An 11,004-nucleotide genomic window follows, 5' to 3' on the forward strand; every position below is an offset into this window, starting at 1 on the left:
CAAATTGGAGTAATGAAGTATTTACAGTTTTGAAGATTCAAAATACTAATCCTAGAACTTATTTGCTACAAGATGTTTCTGGAGAAACAATACGAGGAGGTTTCTACACTGAAGAATTACAAAAAGTTAAATATCCGAATGTATATCTCGTTGAGAAAGTTTTACGAAGGAAAGGTAACCGTTTATTCGTCAAGTGGAGTGGAATGGATAAAACTCATAACTCTTGGATTAATTCATCGGATATTACATAGATAATTATTATTATTATTATTATTATTATAAATTGTTTTTTTAATAAAATAAACTAAAAGGAATCAATTAAAACACTTTATTTCATCAATATTATAGGTAGTACATTAAATATCCTTAAATCTATTATAAATCCTCCATATTATTCTACCACTTATTTAATTATAAACTAATTAAATCAAGACGCTTCTTGAAACCTTTAGTTTACCTCGCCTTTGGCGCGCGCCCGACACTGTTCAAGGTTAACAAGTCTGCATCACATTACCTATGCATAAGAAGACGCACATAAATAATACATGAATACAAATACTATAAAAAATAAAACTACAACAATGCTATTTTTAGTAACTAATTTGAATTTTTGAATTGTAGTTTTGTCTGTGGAAAGCAATTTCACATATCCACATTTTGGAGAATGTTTTTTATGCTCCATAAACGCATCATCACTTTTTTCCCATCGTGAAATTATTACTCCACAAACAAAACACTGGGTACAATCAGATATTTGAATATAAAACAATCCCGCTTTTGCTAAACTCCATGGAGATGGGTATGAATGTACCCAGTTCTTATATGATAACAGTCTTTTATCAAAACACTCGTATAAACTTTTTTCATATTGGCCATCGTCTAGACACATGATTTTTATTCATTTATTTTAAGAAACTATCACTAGCACAAAACGCACACTACTTCACACACATAAGTCTTTTTTCGATAATTTCATCCTACTCTTCGGCACCCTCGTTAACTGTAAATGAAATATACATTTCTTTAATTTCTTTTCATCCTCCATTTTACATTATGTTCACTCACCTAATATTTCATCATCAACACGTTGAAACTCAAAACAATGTGCAGATGTCGGGTTTCTAGCATCTTCTTTTCCCAAATATATTAAATATAGTGGACGTGGATCTCGTAATAACTCATCAATTTTCTCCTCAGTCAAATAATCACTTATTCTTCTCGGCAGAAACACTGCATAATTGTCCAACTCAACAAGCACTGAATTTCCGAACAGAGACTTTGTGCGTCTAATATTATGTATGCGGAATCTTGTGTTCAACTCTAGCTCACCAGCTTTTAAAATGGGCTTCTGTCCGCATCGAGCGATTCGATTCAATACATCCATGACCCAGCAGCGAATACTCTTAGACATTAACACAGATATATGCACTTTTTTTATATTCTTATTTCTCGGAGGATTAAATCAGTACTGACTGCTATCAAAATTGTACTAAAGTCTATATATTAACTATACCCCCACTTTTTTAACCTTGAATGAAAATGTGGCCTTGAAAAAGTGAGATAATAAGAAAAAGTGAGATGAAAACATCAAAGATAAAGAGGGAATGAGTGGTCTTGAAACAGTGAGCGACTCTCTGCTTGCAGGTCACACTTACTTGTATCAGTAGGTTGAAATAGGTGTACATAAAAACATGTAGCTTTTTTTTACAACTTTTATTTTTTTTATACAATAATATAATATTTACATTTTACTACAACTACTACTACTTAGCTAAACTTATTCTACACTATTTTTACGAAAGAACCCCGGCCCTAAAAAAAATTCACAATAAATTACTGTTAAAAAAGATTCAATAAAACTTACTTCTTTAATTTAAGGCATTATGATTCTTTTTAGTTTTTAAGAAGTCGAGGTAGCTGGGCTCATTGAAATGATCCCAGTTCTCCTCTTCTTCTTTCAACATCACTTCACATAAGGCCCTTTCTTTTTCTTTATCGGCCCGATGGCACTTCCAAATGTGCCTTTCAAGCCGAAACCAAAGAAGAACGTGGTTTTTGTCGTACGGACATGTAATCACATCTTCTGAAAAAAAAATTATTTCCAACTAAACTACTAAAAAAATATTAAACTTACCAGGAGTATTAAAAATCGAACACTTCCGTGTAACTTCCATTTTTCGAACAATTTCTTGTTATTGCAGATATACACAAGAACTGTGTTACACAACACAACACATTAACTTTTATACAGTTTGGGGTGGAAAATGAGTAAGGACAATTGCGCGATTCATCTTGAATGAGTGAGGAGTTGTTGGCCTTGCAAAAGTGGGGAGTAGCATGAATGACCTTGACCTTGAAAACATCAAGGTCCAATAATGCCTTGGCCTTGAAGTGGTGGGGGAAGTGGGAGGGGTGGGCCTTGAAAAGTAAGAGAGAGAACGAGTGACCTTGAAAGAAAGAGAAGGAAAATGGGCGGGGTCAAACTCAAAGTCAAGGTTGTGTTGTGTTGTCCCCCCATTCGTTATCTACTAATATAGAGTTTTCATTACGTTTTATAGTAGTTTACTCTACTTTAAGCATAGAATCAAACAGAGTAATCCGCTTTTGTTAAAACTGATACATAATTTGCTCTTATTTTCGAGAATAAGACATTTTCAATATGATTCATAAAATTTTTCTTGTTTATAGCAAGGAATCGTTTAAAATAAGCTGTATTTGCCTAAACTGATACGTAATTCGATATTTGTGCATGGATACGATGTTTTCAGTTTCTTTGACGTGAAATTTCTTGATAAAAAGGTAATAATTTGCTTTAAAACAACGCTTTATATGGTAATATGTGGTTTTGCATCTGCCCCATAAAAGTTCATTAGTTTCGAATCATAAAATCGTTTGAAATAAACAGTGCTGGACAAAACTATAACGTAAATTATTTCTTTAAGAGGAAATTTAAAGTTTTCATTAAGTTTTATACAAGTTTACTCTATTCTAAGTAAAGGAGTAATCAGGATAAATTGCTTTTATCTAGAGTAATATATAATTTGCAGTTTTCAGCCAGAATAAGACGTTTTTAATCTTTTTAATGTAAGTTTTTGTATTCAAAACAAAGGATCGTCTAAAGTAAGCAGTTTTTGTCCAGACTGAAACGTAATTCGGATTTCTGTGCCTGAATAAGGGGTTTTCAGTTACTTTGATGTAAGGTTTCATGTTTGTAACAATGAATTAACGAAAATAATTGGTTTTTATCCAAACTGTGGCATGAATCGTTTTTAAAAGGCGAAATAAGATGTTTTTCCTCTGTACAGTGAAAGTTTACTCGTTTCAAAGCAAAGAACCGTTTGAAATTAACAGCTCTCGTTAAGACTATAACGCAAATCTTTTGTTTTGTGCTAAAATAAGACGTTTTTAGTCAGTTTGATATAAGTTTTCTTGTTTAAAGCAAAATATTGTCGAAAATCAACCGTTTTTGTCTAAACTGATACAAAATTCGGTGGTTTGTGTCCGAATACAAAGTTTTCAGATTCTTTAATGTTAGGTTTGCTGCTTCTAACAAAGAATCAACGAAAATATTTTGTTTTAATACAAACTGCAATATAAAATGTCTTTATAGGACAAAACATGATGTTTGGCATCAGTTTAATAAAAATTTACTCGTTTGGAAGCATAGAATCATTCCAAATAAGCTATTCTCGTCGAAACCATAATGTAATTTGTATTTTGTGCTAGAATACAGCGTTTTTGTTAGAATTATTAACAATTTTGTCTATTTTAAGCAATGAAACGAATAGGATTAGCTGCTTTTATCCAAAGTGATACATAAATTGCTCTTTTATGCCAGATTAATACGTTTTTAGTCTGTTCGATGAAAGTTTTCTTGTTCAAAGCAAAAGATCGTCTAAAATAAGCCGTTTTTGTTTGAACTGATGAACAATTCAGACTGAGAGTCAACAAAAATAATTTGTTTTAATCCAGACTGATACTTTTTGACCCTATAAGAGTCCTATAAGAGTGCGAGATACGCCGTTCTGGTCAAGTCTATAACGTAATTCGTTTTTTTGTGTCAGAATACGACGTTTTCTGTCTGTTTAATATAAGTTTTTAATAATAATAATAATAATAATAATAACAATAATAATAATAATAATAATAATAATAATAATAATAATAATAATAATAATAATAATAATAATAATAATAGTAATAATAATAATAATAATAATAATAATAATAAAAATAATAATAGTAGTAATAAAAGTAAGCTTAGTTTTCTAAGCAAAAATGAAGCTTATTTTGTGTGTTATATGAGCGTTTTCTCATTTCCATGCAAGAGATCATCTGTGATCTGTGTTTTTAGGCAAGAAATTGAATAAAATTAATAACTCAAACTGGTATAAAAACATTTACTGTACAAAAGTTAATAATAATAATAATAATAATAATAATAATAATAATAATAATAATAATAATAATAGTAAAAAAAAATAATAATAATAATAATAATAATGATAATAATACTTATAATAATGAATTTTTTTCTAAATTAAAGCTTAGTTTTTCTAAGCAAAAATGAAGCTTATTTTGTGTTATCTGAGCGTTTTCTCATTTCTATGCAAGAGATCATCTGTGATCTGTGTTTTTAGACAAGAAATTGTCTAAAATTAATAACTCATTTTAAAATTGGTATAAAAACATTTACAATACAAAAGTTATAAAGGGTTTTTAATAATATTAATATTAATAATAATAGTAATAATAGTAATAATAATACTAAAAATAATAGTAATAATAATAATAATAATAATAAAAATAATAATAATAGTAGTAATAATAGTAATCTTAGTTTTCTAAGCAAAAATGAAGCTTATTTTGTGTTATATGAGCGTTTTCTCATTTCTATGCAAAAGATGTGTGATCTGTGTTTTTAGGCAATCTAAGCCATTTTATAGTTTTTAGGCAAGAAATTGGCTAAAATTAATCACTCATTTTAATACTGGTTTAAAAAACAATACTATACAAAAGTTATAATCGGTTTTTAATAATAATAATAAAAATAATAATAATAATAATAATAAAAATAATAATAATAATAACAATAATAATAATAATAATATTAACAATAATAATAATAATAATAATAGTAATAAAAGTAAGCTTAGTTTTCTAAGCAAAAATGAAGCTTATTTTGTGTGTTATATGAGTGTTTTCTCATTTCTATGCAAGAAATCATCTGTGATCTGTGTTTTTAGGCAAGAAATTGTCTAAAATTAATAACTCAAAAAATAAATATATAATATATATGTAATAAACAAAAAATAATAATAATAATAATAATAATAATAACAATAATAATAATAATAATAATAATAATAATAATAATAACAATAATAATAATAATAATAATAGTAATAGTAACAAAAGTAATAATAATAATACTTTTAATAAGGAAAAATAGAGTTTATTTTGTGTGTTACATGAACGTTTTCTCATTTCTATGCAAAAGATCATGTGTGATCTGTGTTTTTAAGCAATCTATGCCATTTTATAGTTTTTAATATTTAACAAAAATTTGCTTTAAAATAAAATGTTTGAAAAATTAAAATTAAACTAAATTAATTGTGTCTAACACTTTAGTAGAGGAAAATGGAGAAGACATAGAAGTCACTGAAGTTTTTAGAGTCGTTTGTAAATGCTGCATTTTCGTCTTCGACGACAGTTACTGAACAAAAATGTAATTCAGTTTTCAATGTTTGAGACGAAGACGAAAATGCAGCATTTACTGTCACCTCCTTTTTCTTTTAATTAAGTATTGGACCCATAAAATTAAGTGTATTTTAAATCACAAAACATTTTCTGTTAAAACACATTTTTTTTTAATTATTAATTATTTTTAAACTTATATCTCGCTTATGGTTTGTTCTACATAAAAAATGCAAATAACTATTTTGTAGGAAATTTTATCACCTTTAATTTTGGTGAAAAGGTAAAAATTGATAGGAGTAACTGTTTTCGAGATATAAGCAAAAAACAAAAAAACTCTTACCTTAATTAAGCGCTTGCATATAAGCAAATTTATTACTACTAGTATTGTTATTATAATTGTTATTGTTATTAATATGACGACTAAAGACAACTCTAAGACTTTAGTGACTTTTATGTCTTTTATGTGACTTTTATGTCCTTTTTCCTCTACTATAGTGTTAGACACAATTAATTTAGTTTAATATCAGTTTTTCAAACATTTTATTTTAAAGCAAATTTTTGTTATATATTATTTATATCCAACTCTATAACTCGCTTATGGTTGGTCCTACAAGAAAAATGCAAATAACTATTTTGTAGAAAATTTTATCAGCATTAATTTTGAATAAAAGATAAAAATTGATAGGAGTAACTGTTTTCGAGATGTAAGCAAAAAACCAAAGTGAAAACTGTAACAGTTACTGAACAAAAATGTATGTCAGTTTTCAATGTTTGAGACGAAGACGAAAATGCAGCATTTACTGTCACCTCCTTTTTCTTCTAATTAAGTATTGGACCCAACAAATTAAGTGTATTTTAAATCACAAGACATTTTCTGTTAAAGCACATTTTTTTTAATTATTAATTATTTTCAAACTTATATCTCGCTTATGGTTAGTTCTACATGAAAAATGCAAATACCTATTTTGTAGGAAATTTTATCAGCTTTAATTTTGGTGAAAAGGTAAAAATTTATAGGAGTAACTGTTTTCGAGATATAAGCAAAAAACCAATAAGAAAACTGTGACTGTTACTGAACAAAAATGTAATTCAGTTTTCAATGTTTGAGACGAAGACGAAAATGCAGCATTTAAAAACGACTTTGAAGACTTCAGTGACTTTTATCTCACCTCCTTTTTTTTCTAGTAAAGTATTGGACCCAATAAATTAAGTGTATTTTAAATCACAAGGCATTTTCTGTTAAAGCACTTTTTTTTTAAATATCAATTATTTTCAAACTTATATCTCGCTTATGGTTAGTCCTACATGAAAAATGAAAATAACTATTTTGTAGGAAATTTTATCAGCTTTAATTTTAGTAAAAAGATAAAAATTGTTAAGAGTAACTGTTTTCGAAATATAATCAAAAAACCAAAGTGAAAACTGTTACAGTTACTGAACACAAATATAATTCAGTTTTCAATGTTTGAGACGAAGACGAAAATGCAGCATTTAAAAACGACTCTGAAGACTTCAGTGATTTTTATGTCACCTCCTTTTTGTTCTAATAAAGTATTAGACCCAATAAATTAAGTGTATTTTAAATCACAAGACATTTTCTGTTAAAGCACTTTTTTTAAATATTAATTATTTTTAAACTTATATCTCGCTTATGGTTAGTCCTACATGAAATATGCAAATTACTATTTTGTAGGAAATTTTATCAGCTTTAATTTTAGTAAAAAGATAAAAATTGATAGGAATTACTGTTTTCGAGATATAAGCAAGAAACTGTTACCTTAATAAAGCGCTTGCATATAGGCAAATTTACTACTATTAGTATTATTATTATTATTAATGTTATTGTTATTAATATGACAACTAAAAACGACTCTGAAGACTTTGGTGACTTTTATGTCTTCTCCTTTTTCCTATATTAAAGTGTTAGACTCAATTAAATTAGTTTAATTTCGGTGTTTCAAACATTTTATTTTAAAGCAAATTTTTGATAATTATTATTTATATCCAACTCTATAACTCGCTTATGGTTGGTCCTACAAGAAAAATGCAAATAACGATTTTGTAGGAAATTTAATCAGCTTTAATTTTGAAAGAAAGATAAAAATTGATAGGAGTAACAGTTTTCGAGATATAAGCAAAAAACCAATAAGAAAACTGTAACTGTTACTGAACAAAAATGTAATTCAGTTTTCAATGTTTGAGACGAAGACGAAAATGCAGCATTTAAAATCGACTCTGAAGACTTCAGTGACTTTTATGTCACCTCCTTTTTCTTCTAATAAAGTATTGGACCCAATAAATTAAGTGTATTTTAAATCACAAGACATTTTCTGTTAAAGCACTTTTTTTTTTAAATATTAATTATTTTCAAACTTATATCTCGCTTATGGTTAGTCCTACATGAAAAATGCAAATTACTATTTTGTAGGAAATTTTATCAGCTTTAATTTTAGTAAAAACATAAAAATTGATAAGAGTAACTGTTTTCGAGATATAAGCAAGAAACCACAAAACTGTTACCTTAAATAAGCGCTTGCATATAAGCAAATTTAGTACTAAAAACAACTCTGAAGACTGGTGACTTTTATGTCTTCTTCTTTTTTCTCTACTAAAGTGTTAGATCCAATTAATTTAGTTTAATATCGGTTTTACAAACATTTTATTTTAAAGCAAATTTTTGTTAAAGATTATTTATATCCAACTCTATAACTCGCTTATGGTTGGTCTTACAAAAAAATGCAAATAACTATTTTGTAGGAAATTTTATCAGCTTTAATTTTGGAAAAAAGATAAAAATTGATAGGAGTAACTGTTTTCGAGATATAAGCAAGAAACCAAAAAACTGTTACCTTAATTAAGCGTTTGCATATAAGCAAATTTAAGACTATTAGTATTATTATTATTAATGTTATTGTTAATAATATGACGACTAAAGACGACTCTGAAACATTTAGTGACTTTTATGACTCCTCCTTTTTCCTCTACTAAAGTGTTAGACACAATTAATTTAGTTAAATTCCGGTTTCTCAAGCATTTTATTTTAAAGCAAATTTTGGTTAAATATTATTTATATCCAACTCTATAACTCGTTTATGCTTGGTCCTACAAGAAAAATGTAAATAACTATTTTGTTGGAAATTTTATCAGCTTTAATTTTGGAAAAAAGATTAAATTTGATAGGAGTAACTGTTTTCGAGATATAAGCAAAAAACTAATAAGAAAACTGTAACTGTTACTGAACAAAAATGTAATTCAGTTTTCAATGTTTGAGACGAAGACGAAAATGCAGCATTTAAAAACGACTCTGAAGACTTCAGTGACTTTTATGTCACCTCTTTTTTCTTCTAATAAAGTATAGGACCCAATAAATTAAGTGTATTTTAAATCACAAGTAATTTTTTGTTAAAGCACTTTTTTTTTAAATATTTATTATTTTCAAACTTATATCTCGCTTATGGTTAGTCCTACATGAAAAATGCAAATAACCATTTTGTAGGAAATTTTATCAGCTTAAATTTTAGTAAAAAGATAAAAATTGATAGGAGTAACTGTTTTCGAGATATAAGCAAGAAACCAAAAACCTGTTACCTTAATTAAGCGTTTGCATATATGCAAATTTTGTACTATTAGTATTATTATTATTAATGTTATTGTTATTCATATGACAATTAAAAACGACTCTGAAAACTTTGGTGACTTTTACGTCTCCTCCTTTTTCCTCTACTAAAGTGTTAGACCCAATTAATTTAGTTTAATTTCGGTTTTTCAAACATTTTATTTTAAAGCAAATTTTTCTTAAAGATTATTTATATCCAACTCTATAACTCGCTTATGGTTGATCCTACAAAAAAATGCTAAAAACAATTTTGTAGGAAATTTTATCAGCTTTAATTTTCAAGAAAAGATAAAAATTTATAGAAGTAACTGTTTTCGAGATATAAGCAAAAAACCAAAGTGAAAACTGTAATCGTTACTGAACAAAAATGTAATTCAGTTTTCAATGTTTGAGACGAAGACGAAAATGCAGCATTTAAAAACGACTCTGAAGACTTCAGTGACTTGTAAGTCACCTCCTTTTTCTTCTAATAAAGTATTGGACCCAATAAATTAAGTGTATTTTAAATCACAAGACATTTTCTGTTAAAGCACTTTTTTTTTAAATATTGATTATTTTCAAACTTACATCTCGCTTATGGTTAGTCCTACATGAAAAATGCAAATAACTATTTTGTTGAAAATTTTATCAGCTTTAATTTTGGAAAAAAGATTAAATTTGATAGGAGTAACTGTTTTCGAGATATAAGCAAAAAACTAATGAGAAAACTGTAACTGTTACTGAACAAAAATGTAATTCAGTTTTCAATGTTTGAGACGAAGACGAAAATGCAGCATTTAAAAACGACTCTGAAGACTTCAGGGACTTTTATGTCACCTCGTTTTTCTTCTAATAAAGTATAGGACCCAATAAATTATGTGTATTTTAAATCACAAGTCATTTTCTGTTAAAGCACTTTTTTTTTAAATATTTATTATTTTCAAACTTATATCTCGCTTATGGTTAGTCCTACATGAAAAATGCAACTAACCATTTTGTAGGAAATCTTATCAGCTTAAATTTTAGTAAAAAGATAAAAATTGATAGGAGTAACTGTTTTCGAGATATAAGCAAGAAACCAAAAAACTGTTACCTTAATTAAGCGTTTGCATATAAGCAAATTTTGTACTATTAGTATTATTATTATTAATGTTATTGTTATTCATATGACGATGAAAAACGACTCTGAAAACTTTGGTGACTTTTACGTCTCCTCCTTTTTCCTCTACTAAAGTGTTAGACCCAATTAATTTAGTTTAATTTCGGTTTTTCAAACATTTTATTTTAAAGCAAATTTTTCTTAAAGATTATTTATATCCAACTCTATAACTCGCTTATGGTTGGTCCTACAAAAAAAATGCTAAAAACAATTTTGTAGGAAATTTTATCAGCTTTAATTTTGAAGAAAAAATAAAAATTTATAGAAGTAACTGTTTTCGAGATATAAGCAAAAAACCAAAGTGAAAACTGTAACCGTTACTGAACAAAAATGTAATTCAGTTTTCAATGTTTGAGACGAAGACGAAAATGCAGCATTTAAAAACGACTCTGAAGACTTCAGTGACTTTTATGTCACCTCTTTTTTCTTCTAATAAAGTATAGGACCCAATAAATTAAGTGTATTTTAAATCACAAGTAATTTTTTGTTAAAGCACTTTTTTTTTAAATATTTATTATTTTCAAACTTATATCTCGCTTATGGTTAGTCC

The 11,004-nt window shown here is 27.1% G+C and overlaps 1 long non-coding RNA gene across 1 annotated transcript; it reads right to left on the minus strand.

The window, feature by feature from the left end:
- Window positions 1-314: 314 nt before the first annotated feature.
- Window positions 315-1,483, minus strand: LOC103312962 (uncharacterized). The gene is made up of 2 exons (XR_001575857.2): window positions 1,066-1,483; window positions 315-1,000 (listed from the first exon to the last, which is right to left on the minus strand). It is a non-coding gene; the product is annotated as an uncharacterized LOC103312962 (long non-coding RNA).
- Between the last annotated feature and the right edge of the window lie 9,521 nt (window positions 1,484-11,004).

The sequence above is a fragment of the Tribolium castaneum genome, chromosome 11 (genome assembly GCF_031307605.1).
Source record: "Tribolium castaneum strain GA2 chromosome 11, icTriCast1.1, whole genome shotgun sequence".
Taxonomy (NCBI): Eukaryota; Metazoa; Arthropoda; class Insecta; order Coleoptera; family Tenebrionidae; genus Tribolium; species Tribolium castaneum.